At 37.2% G+C, this 18916-nt stretch overlaps 1 long non-coding RNA gene across 5 annotated transcripts in view; it reads left to right on the plus strand.

The window, feature by feature from the left end:
• Nucleotides 1-18916, plus strand: part of LOC116565197 — a 155319-nt gene that overhangs the window by 128601 nt on the left and 7802 nt on the right. For 4 of the 5 annotated variants that reach the window (XR_004275311.1, XR_004275310.1, XR_004275317.1 and 1 more), the window contains 2 exons: nucleotides 15990-16138; nucleotides 17273-17337. This is a non-coding gene — a long non-coding RNA (uncharacterized LOC116565197). The remainder of the gene's footprint in view (nucleotides 1-15989; nucleotides 16139-17272; nucleotides 17338-18916) is intronic. The other variant, XR_004275312.1, reaches the window with a different exon arrangement.

The raw sequence follows: 18916 nt of genomic DNA on the forward strand, positions 1-18916 counted from the left end.
AGGGGACAGCCTTCCTCCTAGCTGCTTTCATGAGCTGGCATTGAGTGTCTGTGGCTTTTCCAGGCACATGGCTCAAACTGTTAGTGCATCTACAATTCTGGGGTCTGGAGGACGATGGCCCTCTTCTCACAGCTCCACTAGGCAGTGCCCCAGTAGGGACTCTGTGTGGGGGCTCTGACCCCGCATTTTCCTTTTGAACTGCTCTAGTAGAGGTTCTCCATGAGGGCCCCACTCCTGCAGCAATCTTTTGCCTAGGCATGCAGCTGTTTCTATACAGCTTCTAAAATCTAGGCAGAGATTCCCAAACTTCAGTTGTTGACTTCTGTACACCCACAGGATCAACACCACATGGAAGCTGGCAAGGGTTGGAGCTTCTACCCTCTGAAACCACGGCCCGAGCTGTACATTGGTTCCTTTCAGCCATGGCTGGAGCGGCTGGGACACAGGGCACCATGGCATCATATATCGCACAGCACAGGGACCCTTGGCCTGGTCCTCAAAACCACTTTTTCCTCCTGGGCCTCAGAGCCAGTGATGGGAGGGACTGCCGTGAAGGTCTCTGACATACCCTGGAGACATTTTCCCCATGGTCTTGGGGATTAACATTAGATTCCTTGATACTTATGCAAATTTGCACAGCTGGCTTGAATTTCTCCCCAGAAAATGGGTTTTTCTTTTCTATCCCATGGTCAGGCTGCAAATTTTCCAAACTTTATGGCCTACTTCCCTTATAAAACTGAATGCCTTTAACAGCACCCAAGTCACATCTTGAATGCTTTACTGCTTAGACATTTCTTCTGCCAGATACTCTAAATCATCTCTCTCAAGTTCAAAGTTCCATAAATCTCTAGGGCAGGAGCAAAATACCACCCATCTATTTACTAAAACATAACAAGAGTCACCTTTGCACCAGTTTCCAACAAGTTCCTCATGTCTATCTGAGAAGACCTCAGCCTAGATTTTATTGTCTCTATCAGTATCAGCATTTTGGGCAAAGACATTCAACAAGTCTTTAGGAAGTCCTAAACTTTCCCACGTCTTCCTGTCTTCTCCTAAGCCCTTCAAACTGTTTCAATTTCTGCCTGTTACCAAGTTCCAATATAGCTGCCATATTTTCAGCAATGCCCCACTCTACTGGTACCAAATTAATATATTAGTCCGTTTTCACACTGCTGATAAAGACATACCTGTGACTCGGAAGAAAAAGAGGTTTAATTGGACTTACAGTTGCACATGGCTGGGGAGGACTCCAAATGATGGTGGGAGGCAAAAGGCACTTCTTACATGGTGGCAGCAAGAGAAAATGAGGAAGAAGCAAAAGTGGAAACCCCTGATAAACCCACTAGATCTTGTGAGACTTATTCACTATCATGAGACTAGCACGGGAAAGACCGGCCCCCATGATTCAATTACCACCCCCTGGGTCCCTCCCACAATATGTGGGAATTCTGGGAGAGAGAATTCAAGTTGAGATTTGGTTGGGGACACAGCCAAACCATATAGACTGCAATTTTCTTTTTCAGTCTAAATCTTATTCTTGCAATTTCCACATTTCCCACAATTCATTAATGTTTTCCTATCATACCATTTCTAATCAGATATATGTAGCTGTAAACATAATGTAAAACATAGATTTGTGTTCACGTTTGCCTCATCTCTGCTAGTGGATCACTGTCCAGTAGAGTAGATTCTGTGCCTTCCAGTTTCATAATCTAATAGTGGATACAGAGTTCCATAAAGAGTATTTGTCTAATATATTTCCAACCTAACAAACTGGTGATTATAAAGAAAAGACAACACAGAGCTTCAGAATATTCAAGGTTTGTTTTTCTAGTTTACACAAGCTTGTTAGTCAAAGCTAGAAGCAGATATAATAGAAGATTTTGGCAGCACCTGGAAAATAATTCTGAATCTATATAATGGTTAGCTAAAGTAGAGATCTGGCTGTTACCCTTTTATTTGTTATTTGAATCTAAGACTCTCTGGGAGTGTGCCAAAAGAACACATAAAAGAACCTTTTTTTCTCCTATTTACTCTTTAATTTCATCTTCCTCTTTCCTCTTCCTCCCTCCTCCTCCTCCTCTTCTTTTTCACCTCCTTGTCTTCCTCCCCTCCTCTCCCTCCTTCTCTTCCTCCACTTCCTTTTGTCCTCCTCTCTCTCCCACTTCTACTTCCATTATTCTTCCTCCTCTTTCTCTTCATTAATTCAATATTTTTCTAGTTTCAATCATACTCTACAAACTGTAGAAATAAAGTCATGAATTTTGGAAATGAAATCTGGAAATAATGATTAAAAAATAAAGCCCAGTTATTATCATACTGTTTGCTGTGGCACTGTACTCCTTACTAACAGACTTCTTTATTTATTTCCTAAGAAATTCGAGAAACTTAGCAGGTGGCTGTGTAGCTCCCACTCACATTTAAACTCTTAGAAGTGCCAGTAATCCTCTATAATGTTATTATGCTTAATAATGGTATAAGGTTATAACTCAGCTTGTTTATATTAGTATCATTTTGTGTTGAACTATATCTATGATATGTAGAATGCATTCAAGAACTTTTCCTCCTGAAATTGTATTATAAAATTCTAATATTTTACTATTGAGAAAATTTATATATTTTATTACCAATAGAAGAAACAATTAAAACTATGTTCTTTAGCTCCATCTATAATATTGCAAAGTACAAAATCTTAAATGCACATAACTGGCTTGCTGAAGGCATGAGGAAGAAAGCAACTACTCATATTTTCTCCTTAGAACAATGATACTTCTTTGTAATAAAATTTAGTGTTGTTAAGGAATAGTCATTTCTTATTTCCTAAAAGATCTCTATGGTTTATTCACCTGGCATTTGGAGTCTCATTTATTTACTTACTCACTTTATATTTTTTAAAAAGTTTCTCCAAAGTTGCAGGGAAGGACTTCTCTGGACCTACATGGTTTACTGGAAAATGAGAGGTTGAGTTGACTTCAGGGTGAGTGAAGAAGGACAGAAAGCTGACTTGCTCCACAGACTGGAAAACTCCTGAGCTTTACAATGAGATGTGTTCTCACTCCTCACTTCTCTTTTCTGTGGTCTTTTCTCCTCCAGATCTAAGCATTTAACGCTGAAACTTCTATGTAAGAAAATCAATTTGGCCACCTCTTTCATAATCAAGAACTAGAGAATGCGTTATTACTCATGGAGAATTTGCCATTTAAAAGGAGGCGACTTACTATTTTCTTCTACCATTGTTTAGCAAGTGTGGAAGACTGGTAAAAAATAAGCACTCAAATTGCCATTGCTCTTTCAAAGTTCAGGCTGTTTCACTGAATGCATCACTGTTAGGAAGAATGCTAACTGAGTCCCATTCAACATACACAGCTGTAGCCAGATTCTGACAACAGGGGAAATATACTTGCAGCAAGGCTGGTCCAGGTGGCCATAGGAATCAGAAGACAGAGGGAGCCTTGAGTTAAAGGAATTCTTTTTTTTTTTTTTTTTTCTGATTGATAAATTGATCCTGATCATGGCCCCCTATGAGCAAAATATCTTAAACACCTTTTTTCACACATTGGTTAATAGACAGCACAGGACAGTGATTCTTGAGGGAAAGGGAACAAATAAGGTGAGGCCTACGATCATCTTTGCTTTCCACCTGGAGGCCCTTTCAAGGTTGATTCACAAGAAGGGGATCCAAGCAGATAGTGTCACAGATTCCACTGAGGAGCCAGACTCAGAATACACAGAGAGTGAGGGTTATCAATTTATTTGGGAAAGCACTAAGGAAGTAGCTATTCAGAAAGAAGAGCTACAGAAATTTGCCTAATGGTCCCCTAAAGTCTGCTGCTGAATTCCAAGCTGTGGATTGATAGGATGAAACTATGTGGCCAAAGAACTACTAGGGAGCTGATAAATTCCCAGAACTCGTGCAGCACTGAGAGACTTTCAAGTTTCAAATACTGAGAGTAGAAATACTTCCTTAAAAAGATCAATGAAAACAACAAATCGGTAATTCTAGTACTTCTGGAGCCCAAGGCAGGAGGATCACTTAAGACTTTGAGACCATCCTGGGCAACAGAGCAAAGTCTTGTCTCTTCAAAAAATCAAATATTTAGCCAGGTGTGGTGGTGAGTGCCTGTAGTCCTGGCTATTCGGGAGGCTGAGATGGGAGGATTGCTTCAGTCTGGCAGCTTGAAGCTACAGTGAGCTGTGATCATACCATTACACTCAAGACTAGGTGACAGAGTGAAACCCTATCTCCAAAAACAAAAATAAAAAAGAGAGAGAAAGACAAATTGTCAGTATCAGATGATACAGTTTAGCTCTATGTCTTCACCCAAATCTCATGCCGAATTATAATCCCCAGTTTTGGAGGAGGAGCCTGGTGTTGAGGCAGGCAAACAGGATCTGGAGGCAAGTCCGTATGTGAACATATTCCTTATGTGAACATAAGGCCAATTCACACTTCAGTTATGACAGGAGCTATCCTCTCTATAGGTCAAGTAAATAACTTTGTAACTTTATCCTCTCCATTTACATAAGGTGTACCTGAAGTAACCAATGGAATCCTCCAGAGGGTAAACTCCCCAAAATACCGTAATGAGGCCCTTGAGCCCCTATGCTTGGGCTCATTTCCACATCATGGAGTATACTTTGATTTTCAATATATCCCTTCATCCCTTCCTTGCTTTGTTTGTGTGTTTTGTCCAATTCTTTGTTCCAGACATCAAGAACCTGGACACCCTCCACCAGTTACAGTGGGAATGATTAAATCATGGGTGTGGTTTCTAATGGTCTTGTGATAAATTTCTCATGAGACCATGAGAGTACTGTTTCATGATAAAGTTCTCATGATAGCGGGTTGTTCGAAAGTGTGTAGCACTTCTTCCTTCACTCTCTCTCTTTCCCGTCAGCCATGCTTCTCCTTTGCCTTCATTCATGATTGTAAGTTTCCTGAGGTCTCCCTAGAAGCAGAAGCCTGGACAGCCCACAGAACTAGAACTACGAGCCACTTAAACCTCTTTCCTTTATAAACTACCCAGTCTCAGGTATGTATTTCAGCAATGTGAGAACAGACTAATATATCAGAAACAAAGGAAAAGCCATCAGTCTGGATCCCATCAACATTTAAAGAATAACAAGGGAATATGAACAATGTGATGACAATACATTTGGTAACTTTGATTAATGGACAAATTCCTCGAATGACACAGATTACCAGAATAAACACAAGAAGAAGTAGAAAATCTGAATAGTTGTTTAGAAATTACTCCATCTTGAGGTGGTGCTTTAGGTTCCCCATCCTTCCTGGTTTTGGCTAAGGTAGCAGAGTTGCTTTCCCTGACAAAGCTGAATGTAAAGGTCAGACCAGATTACACAGAAGGATATGAAACAGAGAGGGTGTTTAGATGTGAAGGCACCAAGGTAGACAATGTAAAGAGAGAATGCAGGCAAAACCCCTCCTGAGAAATTCATCATTGCAAAGTCAAAATAATAAAGTGAAACTTGTGAGGGAGAATGGGGAATAGTATTCAGAGAACACAAAACCAGGACAGAACAGTTGCTTGGAATCAGCCATTACGAAATAATTCACTTGAGAACCAAGAGATAATTCATAAAAAAGGATGAGGAAAGGAAAAGATGAAGATGAGATTCTTAGTACAGGCAAAAGGATTTTTTTTTTAATGGCAAAAGGATATTTCCTTTTCTTGGTAACAAAACTGAAGGAGAAGTGGTAATAAGATAAAGTTTTCAGATTAGGAAAGAAAGACGTCAATAAAACTTACAGTTAATGTAGTTGGTATTGAGAACTTATATACCTTTTAAAAAACAAAGAATGATAAAAAAAAAAAACACAAAGATAAATAAATTGTTTCTTTTTGTGCAGAAGAAACAAGACAAAAAGGGAGCTAATTTTCCAGGGGTGGGAAAATGACTAGGAAATGTATGAGGGAAACTAATGAAAGATAAGGGTTATTTTAGTAGGTTTTTTATACAGGTCCACTTTGGTATCAACATCCAGTCTCCAATTCTCATGGGATTTTTTATGACATGGTTTTAGGTAGAAACATGGAGGTCAGAGAACCCTGTCTGCATCTGCCGTTCTTCACCAATATGCCCAAGCTGCATATTTTGGGTGGCGTGTTTTGAACTCCTGTGTAATGACTGAATTCTTTATTCAGGGTCTCACAAGGCCCTAATAAAAGCGTAGGCTGGCTTAGTTGTTGTCTGGAGATTCTGGGGAATAACCTGTTTACAAGTTCATCCTTGTTTTTGGTAGAATTCAGTTCATTGCTGTCTGGCAGTCAAGGACCCCTGTTAACAGCTAAAAACGTCCCACATTCCTTGATATATGGCCCTTATGTCTTTGAGCAAAAAATGGAGCATCAAATCCTTCTTGTTTCTCTAGTCTCCACCTACTTCTTCTGCCGGCAACCTTTAAAATATATACATATATATATATATACACACACACACACACACACACACACACACACATACATATACACACACACACATACATATACACACACACACATACATATATATATACACACACACTTACATATTACAGCTTGAGCCACCACACTTAGCTTCAATTTACATCTTGATTGCATAAAAGGATAATTTAGATTAGCTAGGCTCTCATAAGTTGATCAGCAAAACCCAGCTTAACTCCAGTTGGCATTTTTACTCAATATGAACAAATTTTATACTGAAAAAACACATTTTTAAAAACCAATAGAAATGAGGAAGTATAATTGCATATACGTAAGTATAAGCATATATATATATGCTTATAATTATATATATAATATATATAATTCAGTCCTCTATATATTATATATATTATATATATATAAAATATATAGAGTTTCGTGGAGGGTGTGAACCTGCTGAAAACCCTTAGTACATTCCAAAGTCTAAAGCGAGTCATTTGAGACTATGTGTGGCTCTACTTGCCCAATTAACGTATACATCTGTAGTTGAAGTGTAACTATTCTAATGTGATCATGCTGGAGGGAATCTTCTAGTTAGTGGCTTTTAAATAAATTAACGACCTACATTCTCTAGTCTCTAAAGCAACTTTTAGATGACTAAGATTGAATCCTTTGAAAAAGGATGGCCATTTTCTCCCTTTTTTATTATGTTTTGTGCTTTTCTTTTTCTTTTTTTTTTTTTTTTTTTGGGGGGGGGATGGAGTTTCGCTCTTGTTACCCAGGCTGGAGTGCAATGACGTGATCTCGGCTCACTGCAACCTCCGCCTCCTGGGTTCAGGCAATTCTCCTGCCTCAGCCTCCTGAGTAGCTGGGATTACAGGCACGTGCCACCATGCCCAGCTAATTTTTTGTAGTTTTAGTAGAGACGGGGTTTCACCATGTTGACCAGGATGGTCTCGATCTCTTGACCTCGTGATCCACCCGCCTCGGCCTCCCAAAGTGCTGGGATTACAGGCGTGAGCCACCGCGCCCGGCCTGTTTTGTGCTTTTCTAATACCCGTTGCAGTTAGTCCTGAGTGTATTATAGGATAAATATTGGTCTTTTGTATATGGGCTGTCCCATCTGTGTTGACATTGTACTTATGATTCATACTTTCACGCAACATTTATACCAACTATGTCAAAGAGCATGTAGCTATTTTTTGGCTTATTTCCTACCTACTGTTGCTTATGCATATACAGTTATGCTTCCCCATTTCTGTTGGCTTTTAAAAATGTGTTTCTTCAGTACAAATTTTGTTCATATTGAGTAAAAATGCGAATTGGAGTTAAGCTAGGTTTTGCTGATCATCTTAAAAGTGCCTTGCTACTCTAAATTATCCTTTTTGCGATAAAGATATAAGTCGAGACTGGTTGTGGTGGCTCAAGCCTGCAATCCCAGCACTTTGGGCAAATCACTTGAGGCCAGGAGTTCAACCAGCCTGGGCAACACCATGAAACCCCATTTCTACAAAAATACAAACATTAGCCTGACGTGGTGGTGCATGCCTGTAGTCCTAGCTGCTTGGGATTCTGAGGCAGGGAGGTGGAGGTTGCAGTGAGCCCAGAGTGCACCACTGCACTCCAGCCTGGGTGACAGAGTGAGAATCCATCTTACGAAAAAACCTGTAAGTTGAAAACATCAATTATAAAATCAGTAGAGTGTGCTAATTGAACAAGAGTTGACATTCCTTGCTTTTGCATAGATTATGTTAATTTTCCACTCATGTTTAAAAAGGGGTGAATTTCTGATTTTAATTTAAAATGTCCCATCATTAGATTCTTTTTAGAATTTAAGTTGTATAACTAGTATTTGTCAGTTTGATTTTCCATGTATATAATTCAGTCCTCTAGATATTATGCACATGTATCCAAAACTTGGTGAGAGCACTGCTCTCCATATCCAATACATTAGCCAAGTCCTTGAATTAGTATTGTTTAGAGGTATCTGTCCTACAGAGACAACTCTAACTAAAATGAAATGATTTCTGGTGAACAACTTTCCAGACTTTAAGACATTTGTGCACCCTGTTCAGCCCATCACAGTAATTTAAAGGACTTGGCATTAGGAAAACGAGTGTAAAACTTCGAAGTCATGTTCTAAAACTTTTTCTAGAAGCTACATTGATGGCATTATCTCTGTGAGTGAACATTTAGTTTATCCAGCCAGCCAAATATATAAATGTTTACGTCTTTCAAAATGGAAGAACGTGCAGGTTACATAGATTTTAAAATATTCTTCGTCGTATAGCAATATCACCCAGCACTTGGGAGGGGTGATTATTCCAGGTGAAAGATGTTCTGGAGCTGTCTCTCCCTATTCCATTGCTCAAGGGTGTGTCTATTTCTGCTGTTTCCTGGGCTTCCATCCTTCGGGAACACTAACTGGATCATGTCAGTTTCTTAGGGATGTGGGAAGTTTGTGGGTGTGGGTATGTGGAGGAGTGAGAGGTAGCAAAATCTCCAGAAGCAATATCACTTTGCAAAATGCATGCACTTATCAAGTATATTAAGCTAAGTATCTCTGAAATGTGTGACAAGTTTCAATTCCCCAAAAAGGACATTGATTCTCTTCCACAGACTTTTCTTTGGAAATGGTTTATCTATCATCATCTTACATCATCATTCTGTGGAAAATCTTGCTGTCATTTTCTTGTTGATAAACAAGAAACATTCCCATCCACTGAGGTCAGACAATACTTGGAGAAGTGGAGGTGTCCGTCTCGGCAGGGAATGGGGTGATCAGGAGAAGTTGAGCAGATCGAGAGCTGCAAGGACTTTTCAGTTTTTCTGAGTCAGGTCTCAATGGTTTACTTTTATTACTTTGTCTGAAATGCAAATTCTCAGAATGCCAGGCACACCCATATTCTAGTGCACGAATAAAAACAAAATTGAAAGCCAATTAGAGTTGAGTTTTTTATTGCCTATCACTTTGGTCTTGTTCTCTCTCTTGTCTATCCTTCTCACTCCCAAATAACTGGAATAGAAGGCTGTCTATATTTAATGAGAAAAACAACTCTAAAAAGGAGATAATTCACACAATGTAGATACATTCCTAATTGACAAGACGCCCTCTCTTCTTGCTGAGTGTTCTGAACAGTATCAGGTATTACTGATATGTTGTTTCTCAGTGGTACAGCTGACCTTTATTAAGAGAAAAAAAATGCAGGGATGAAGTCTCAAATCCAGCTGCTGCTGCTGTTGGGCCTGTTTTCTTTTCTCACACAATATTAAGGGTAGGCTTACTTGAGATTCTATGTTCTGGCAAGTCATGTTGCTGAACTTGGCAGGAGCATTCAAATATCTTTATTAGATGCCATGAATCAAGTTCCGTTGCAGAATTAATAACCTTTCAAATCTGGCTGCCTTGTTTTGTCAACCACACAAAAAAGTATGGCTTCAAATAAAGTTTATTTTGAGGTGCAGTGATCCAATGATAAATGTAAATCTTGTTCCACAGCCTAGATAGGCAATCTTCATTTAAAACACATGTATCTGTTACTTTAAAATGTCTACGCAAGTTCAAAATGTGATTCACTAGATTTTGCCAAAGAAAAGAGTTGGGCTGAAAAGTAACTAGATTTTTTTGATAAATGCCAATATTTTCTTTGAGCTTGATGACAATCCGTTGGCTTTTGTTCTTTAAAGATACAAATCACCATAGTTTTACTGGGAAATTCTGTTACTACTTTCTTGGGGCAAAGATTTGAAATTGCTTTCTCAAGATTGCTTCCAATTCCAGAAATCTAGCCTAAGGGGATCTAAAATCTCAGAGAGGTACAAGACTTAACCTGCCATTCAGGCATGGCCCCAGCTATCAAGAAAAGCTATAGACAATGAGGAGTTTTTGTAAATACCAGTGAGAAAAAAACTCAGCATGTGTATGGTATTGGCGCTCTTGAACCTGAGTTTTGCTTTTATAGCAGGACTGTAGCCTGGAGACTTTTGGAGGTGAAAGATTATACTCAACAGGTATATTCAGAAATCTCTCTACCAAGGTGAAAGGTAGGGAGAAACAGAGTTATCAGTTCCCCAAGATTAAGAGAGGGAAGCTAGCATCATCAAGGATGGTTTTGGTGTATGCTAACATTCTGTATGACAGGCGACAGGGGATCGACTAGCATAAAAATTCTAGTCTGACTCTGAAAATCATAAAACTGTCCAAATAAATATAATTTAATGGCATTTTTAGAAGACTGATAAGCAGTCGAATCATTGTCTGATACAATTGTGGGTGTGAATGTATTAGAGATCTATTGCTTTGTACAAAGTCAAACTATTCTTTTGTTGTTTATGAAAATATCCGTGGTGAGTTGGAGGCATTAACTTTATGTAAAAAATGTTGTGTTTTGGGTGTTGTATGTGGTTACTTCATAGAGAATAATTCCATGTTAGAATAAAGATGAAAAAGTACTTGCTCTTTCAGCTCCTATTTCTGATCCTGTGAAACTTTGATAATTGGCCCATGGATTTATCGGACTAAATGATTAACATGTATGTCTCTTTAAGTCTCGGATTACCTAGGAATGCTTTTTTTTTTCAGTTGTGTAATAGGAGCTGACTGAACACATAGGTTAAATCCTATTACCTTCACAGTGTCTATCTATTGCTTTTAATTGTTCAGAGGCACTATGCCAGGGTAAAACCCTGTCATTTTGGGAGGTTAGATGAGGAAATGGAACACCTTAGTTGTGTATACAAGGCCATTTACACGCTTAACACTCCACCTGTGTTCTCACATCCATCGTGTGCTGTAAACACTCTTTGTTTATGAAGTTTTACGATACAAACTTAATGGAATGACTGAGGAAACAACCTGCCGTTATTTTTCTCCAGTTACCATCCACTAAGAACATTTTGACTTGGAAATTTATCCTCTCCTTCCTATATATTGAAAGACACTGTTAAAAATCAAACGGACCTTGAGCAAACTTTCAAAGGTCTGGGAGGTGTTTAATTACTTTGTACTGAAACTCTGGCATTTTGTATTTTGATTTTGGTTTTTTGGTCATTGCTATTATACCCTTCTTTTCTGGTACAGACTCCCCTTCACAGAAATCCCCATAAATTAAGCTTCTTTCCATGAGGTGGAGAGATGAAGAAAGGACAGCTCTAATGCATATTTGTTTTATATCATGAGAGGCTGTTAGGTTTGGTCTCTGCTTCCAGATGTCCAGATGGTTTAATAAAAAGAGAAGAATATATGACATATTTTCTTTTTCTCATCCAGAAAGAAACGATTTTATGTCAAGTCAACTTGTAAGTTACAAGTTGAAGGAAACTGCTATGTAAATGAAAAGGCTGATAAAAGAGAAGAAAACAGGGCAGGTAGAGGCATGCTGCCCAGAAAAAAAAAAGCGTATAATAAAAAATGACTTCTTTTAAACAAAGACTGAAATGTTTATATGATTTACCACACTCTGAGTTTATACGTAGCTCTAGCCCCTGAAGTAATCTCAACTCCAATATATTTGCAAACAACTAGTGTCCTAAAGTCTTCACTATATAATACGTTAAGAAGAATGTGTTATGAGTTAAAACCAAAAGAAAAAAATATGAATAAGCAAGTTAAGACTATGAAGGCTTACCCAAGGGCAGATATTCACCAACATCCAGACACATAGATTTTGGAGCAAACTTGATTTATACTTATACAAAACTTGTTAACTCCTAAAAATTAAAACTTTCCCTTCTGACATGAAGTTCAATATAGTATTTTTACAGCCTTTTGGATTTTGTCTTTTAACAAAAGTGTATACATATAGTTAATCAACTTGCTCTTTGGTTCTACGACATCCACTTTTAAAAAAGAAAGACTAAAAAATGTTTAGTTGAAGATTTTGCTCTTTTATCGTGGCTATCTCAACAATCTAATAATAAACTAGTTTTTTGAGAGGAATAAAATGAAATGAAAAAATATTGAAGATAGGAATTTTGGATGGATACTTTAAAAGTATAGTATCATATACCAAACACTATATAGGAAACCATATTACTAGAATATTGAAAGGAATTCCATTAACCCTAGGAAAAAATGCTTTTTTCCTTTGAATAATAGTCTTCTGTTGGGAGCAACAGACACTAGAAAATATGAGAGAAAGAGGGGTGAAAGTTGAAAAAGCTACCTATTGGATATTATTATGCTCACTACCTCCATAACAGGTTCATTCATACTTCAAACCTCAGCATCATGAAATATAGCTTTGCGACAAACCTCCATGCATACCCCCTGATTCTAAAGTAAAAGTTGAAAAGAAAAAAATAACCTTTTATATGCAGTAATTCATACATATGTATTATATTATCATTGAACATTCTCTTCACATGAGGAAATATTCTGACAGTGGAATTGAAAAATTCATGAGTAATTTTCCTAACAGTTTTTATATATATTCATTAAGGAATAGCCAAGATATTCAAATAATTCCAGCTTTGGCTAATGTTGCTAGCATGATCAAAGTAATTCTACTGAATTTCTTGATCCATTTTTAGAAGGTATAGGGTGGAGCAGGGAGCAAAGCCTTGGGCAGGCAGGGCTGGGGACCTGACCGGCTGGTTGGTGTTTTGAGCTCAGGATTGGATCTGATGGGATAATTGCTAACAGAAAACAGATAAAAATAAAACAATACAAATAAAAAATAAGATAAAATTTATTGAGTACTTACTAAACTCAGAGATTGTTCTAAATGCATTATATATATATATATTTTAAAACTCACAGTGATCCTATAATAGTTACTATTAATTTTACTATCTCAATTTTCTTTTTCTAAAATCAAACATAAAAATACTTATATTGCCATGAAATTAAGCTACTCAATCGGAGTTTCCAAATCCTGGAGGAATCGGGCAGGAAGAAAAATATGTTATTTGTAAATGTACATTTGAGTTTATTAAAATATAGTCTGCTAAATTGTTATGAGTGATAGATTGCTTCAGAGAAAGGAGCTCTTCATATATCTAGAAAAAATAGAACATTACAACATCAATAGTATTCCAAACCAAACCCACAACTATTCCTCATCAGTTCATTCAGTTCTATGTAATTAATTCTTGTTCTGCTTGAATCTGGGTTAAATTCTTGGGTCTCCTGAATCCATCTGTTTCTTGACTAGAATTGTGGAAATCCTGATTCAGTCCAGCGAAATATCCATGTTAGAAAAATTGAGGTAAGTTAATCACTTAAACAGAAATCCAGCTATTCATTGCCAACAGATCTGGCTTCCTAAGATTTTGACAAGGTCTTCCTAAGGTTTTGATAAAGACTTCCTTTTTGTCTTTATATGGAGAAACATACAAAGACATGGCAAGCTCAAAGGCCATGTAGGTAAGTGACCAGATCTAAAGGTAGACCCAAAGGCAGCAGCTCAGACAGTTTTCTTGAGGTAATAATTACATAGGGTCAAGCGAGGAGTTGATTTTAAAAATCAAAATTAGCTTAATCATAAAGGAACAGAGCTCACACCCAGAGGGAAAGTTACCTTTACTGGTGTGACTTTCTGCTATAATTTAGAGGCCTTTGCACTCTGTCACTGAGGTGGGTACCTTATGAATTGGCCAATATGTAACCTAATAGAATGAATTTTAGATATATCCTCTGTTAGGGGAGGCTTAGGTCCTAGTCTTAGCTCTATTAGTGAATTAAGTAGTTTCAGTATGTCATGGGAATATGGGGTAATCTATTAACAATGTATAAGACATATAGAAAAAACACATATATATAGAGAGAAAGGGGGGAATATTGGGGAATCTTAGAGAGAGAGAGAGACAGAAGGTTTCAATCTGTCACCCAGGCCGTAGTGCAGTGGCACAATCATGGCTCACTGCAGCCTTGAACTCCCAGGCTCAAGCAAACATCCCGCCTCAGCCTCCTAAGTATCTAGAAGTACAGGCATGCACCACCACACCTGGCCAATTTGAAACAATTTTTGTAGCAGTGCAGTCTCACTATGTGGCCTAGGCTGGCCTTGAACTCATAGGCTCAAATTATCTTCCTGCCTTAGTCTCCCAAAGTATTGGGATTATCGGCATGACCCGTCACACTTGACCAACGTATATATTTCATTCCTCTTACATTTTATATTCGAAATCAGAAGCTTGCACTTGAGCTACACACTACTTATACTGTATCTTTTTTTTTTTTTTTTTTAGAATTTGTCTACCAATGTTTGGGAGCTAGAAATCTATGAATAATACAACATGGTAGATCTTTTAAATGCACTCAGTATTTTTTCAATATACAATCTCAGGGTTCTGTAGTTGTATTTTTCCCCCTATCTTGGAACTATGCCAGTATACTGAAGGCTAGAAGTCATGCTGAAGAATTCGCTTCTTTAAGATTTTTAGCAAATGTAACGCTCTAAGGCTGTCACTTTGGCATTCAAAGCTTCTGCCTTTGAGGTAGAGATTTTCAGACAGAAATGAGAAATAAGATCCAGAGTTTGCCTTATGCCATTTTAAAAAGTTGTTTCTGGTAAGTTCTTCACATACTTAGCAGAAATTTGATTCAGATTCTTTGGCTATAAGAATGAAGTAGAATTATCAACTGGCCATGGAACTTGTGTGTGTAGGCTGAATTTCCGAATTTTAATTTTTGGCAACATACTTATGAATGTTTTGTTAGAGATCAATGTAAATTGATCTTTCTTCTGAGTCTGGGATTTTTTGCTACACTCTATTTGATTTAGTAATTCTAAGTTTCTTTTCTGGATTGTATTACTAATTTTTATGGTAGGAGTGGGGATGTGGAATGGAGAGTGATGAGGAAAATTAAGACTCCAGTTCCTGTGGCTCAATAAACTGATATTCTACCAGGCTTGGTCCATTTTGCCAGAACCCCAATGGAGAAGAACAGGCTGCTGGCCGCTGAGCTGATCTGAAACCTAGAAGCCTAAACAGTATAATTTAAAATATTTCCTGATAAAATAAAAGGTCAGAATTTCAAACATAGAAGGATTTTATATTAATCTACTGATAAATTGGTACTGTCATTCAAATGAGGCTTGAATGGTGCTGTTCCCCCCGCACCCAAAATCAAATCAGAGACATATAAAGCAGAATTTTTCATTTCTATAAACTATGCACAGCATTACTTTTCCTTCATATTATAACTTTACCCACAAAAGGCTTTTCTTAAAATAAAACACCAGGTCAATAATAAATGGTAGTTATACACCTTCATTTAATACCTCTCTTTCAGTCTCTCTCAGATAGAAAGAAATGAAAACATTTAAGATGTTTATTCTGCAGGAGGAAAACATCTTTCCCAAAGTGATTTTACAAAGATTTTCTTTCATGCTACTCCATAAATATTTGGAAACCTCCCCGAAATCAAATAATCTTTTATTTGATATGTCAGAAAAAAGGCAGCCAAAGACGTAGTAGACAGATAGCAGAATGGAAGGAAAAAGAAGGGTCCTATTTCTTTAGGAGAAGCAAAGTTTATTAAATAAGAGCTAAACCAGCTTTGGTTATGTCTGGATGCAATTCTAGTACTTAATCATTGCTTTTTTTGTTTGTTTCCAGTGAGACAAGTAGAAGTTTTTTACAAAGCTGGTTCATTTCCAGTTTGGATGGAAAGTACAGCATGGCTATCGTACAAATATCTTGTTAAAGACTAATCGTCAAGAACATCACTGGCTGGCAGGAAACGTTGGAGTGAGGGTGTAGAGAAAGTGAGTAGGGAGGCACACTGTGAGGTTTAAAAGATGGCATCTAAAATGCAATAAAATAAATAAATGGGATAAAAAAAAAAAAAAAAAGATGGCATCCATTCGGGTTGTTTGTAGCAAGTTCCTGGCCTGAAAGCTGTTCTTGTGCTAGGACATGTTCTGGTTATTTTGCCAAGTGTTGGTGTCAGGGTTCATAGTCATATAAATACACAGTCCAAGCACTAAGACGGAATTCATAAACACTCTCTACAAAGTTCTGGCATGGGGGGAACTAAAGTAAGTGCGGTTAGTTTTGGGATAATTTTTGTCACTTCTACTACTCTTTCCTAAACTTCACCTGTCCTTATCATCTGTTCTCCACTCAGACCTGCTTCCTCTATAGATCATCAAACACCAGAAACCTCTTTCTTCCAGGACTTTCCTTGACCCAATAATATATGTATTCAATTTCCTTAGGTTTCTTATCTCTGCTGAAGCTAATCTGATAAACTAATGTCTGCTGCACTGTTTAATAGCAAATAATAACTTCTACCTTGCCCATCTAAGAAAATAATTTCAAATATTAACATCTTGCTAAGTTTTATCTCAAAAGAATGACTGAGATTGAGTATTTTATATAATTGAGCAGCTGCTTAGTACAGAGAAGATATTAGACTAAGCAATCCTGATATGGGTTGCTTCCTGGGCATATTTTTCAACCAGGGCTTTCAAAGTTGTCATCAAACACTTATAAAAAGCAGTTGAATGAGCTACTACATATATGCAATATTGAAAGAGTGTTTGGTCCTAATTAACTCAGATTTTTCCACCTGGTATTTTTTTCTTAAGTTCAAAATATTTAATTGCCAAATAAAAATTGTGTATATTCAAAGTACACAGTTTGATGATTTGATATACCTATACATTTTGTAATGATTACCACAATTAAATTAATGAACACATTCATCATCACCCATACCTACCATTTGTATGTCTGAATGTGTGGTAAGTTTCACTTAAAATATGCTCCTTTATCAAATCTCAAATATACAATAAAGCACAATAATTAACTATAGTCACCATGTTGGTGACTTGTTCATCTCATAACTGAAAGTTTGTCTTTTTGAATAACATGTCCACATTTTCCCCACACTCCAGCCTCTGGCAACCACCATTCTACTCTCTGCTTCTATGAATTCCACTTTTGAAGATTCCACATGCAAGTGCGATTATTCAGTGTTTGCAGTATTTTTTTGTCTTTCTGTGCCTAGCTAATTCCACTAAGTATAATCTTTAAGTTCATCCATTTTTTTTGCAAAGGGCAGGATTTCCTTTTTTATTCACTGATTAATATTCCTGTGTGTGTGTGTGTGTGTGTGTGTGTGTGTGTGTGTGTGTGTGTGTATTTTACCTTTCAATTAAGAGTTACATTGTTTACAAAGCTTGTCTATTGTGAATAACACTGCAATGAACTCAGGACTGCAGATATCTCTTCCAAATACTGATTTTTATTTCCTTTGTTTATATACCCAGAAGAGAGATTGCTGGTACACGTGGTAGTTCTTTTTTTAGTTTTTGAGGAACTTTCATACTGTTTTCAAAATGATTATCCCAATTTACAGTCCCATCAACAGTAGACAAGGGTTCTGTTTTCTCCACATTCTTGTCAATATTTGTTATTTCTTGTTTTTTTATGACAGTCATGCTAACAGATGTGAGGTGATATTTCACTGTGGTTTTGATTCACATTTCCTTAATGATTGGTGACGTTGATCACCTTTTCATCTACCTGTTGGCTATTTGTATGTCTTCTTTGGAAAAATGTCTGTTTGGATTCTTTGCCTATTTTTTAATCAGTTTATTTGATTTTTGTGAGTTGTGCGAGTTTCTTGAATATTTTGGTTGTTAACCTCTTACCAGATCTGTGGTTTACAAATATTTCCCCCATTCTGTAGGTTGTCTTTGCATTTTTTAAATTATTTCCTTTGCTGTGCAGAAGGCTTTTTGTTTGATGTAGTCTCGCTTGTTTATTTTTGCTACTGTTGCATGTGCTTTGGATGTCATATCTAAAATACCATTTCCAAGACTAATGTCAAGGAGCTGTTCGCCTGTGTTTCCCTCTAGGAGTTTTGTAGCTTCAAATCTTTCATTTAAGGCTTTAGTTAGTTTTTGTACATGGTATAAGATAAGTGTTCAATTTCATTTACATGTGAATATCCAATTTTCCCAACACCACGAATTGAATCAGCTATCCTTTTCCCATTGTGTATTATGGCACCTTTGTCAAATATTAGTTGACTATGTATGTGTGAATTTCTGTCTGATATTCTTATAGCTATGAAATACTATACCGAATGAAAATATATGATAGTAATTAGCCTAACCTTTGCTATTTTCTAGTGTTCATTCCCTGGATGAATACTACATTACTTTTAAATGGCAAAAACTGCAATTACTTTTGCACCAACCTAATAGCTACTTAACATATTAGTAGTAATGATTTTGGTTGCAAGTAACAAATCCCCAACTTAAATTAGCATAAATCATAAACTAGGTTTTTTGGCTTACATATCTGAAAAGTCTAGATATGTTTTAATTAAGGCAGTCTCTCCGTTTTCTGTGATTCTCTTGGATGTTCCCCCCTCTCTATTCTGCTTTCCACCATATTCACAAAGTCGTTGCCAATAGTAACCAACCAGGTCTACAGCTTACTTGGTTCGTACCCAAGAAGGGAGAGAGAGTATCACATTCGGTAATCAATGAACAAAAGTTGAGATTTACTCTGATTGGGCCAGTCACTGT

The sequence above is a fragment of the Sapajus apella genome, unplaced genomic scaffold (genome assembly GCF_009761245.1).
Source record: "Sapajus apella isolate SASKATOON/1434 unplaced genomic scaffold, GSC_monkey_1.0 scaffold39, whole genome shotgun sequence".
Lineage (NCBI taxonomy): Eukaryota > Metazoa > Chordata > Mammalia > Primates > Cebidae > Sapajus > Sapajus apella.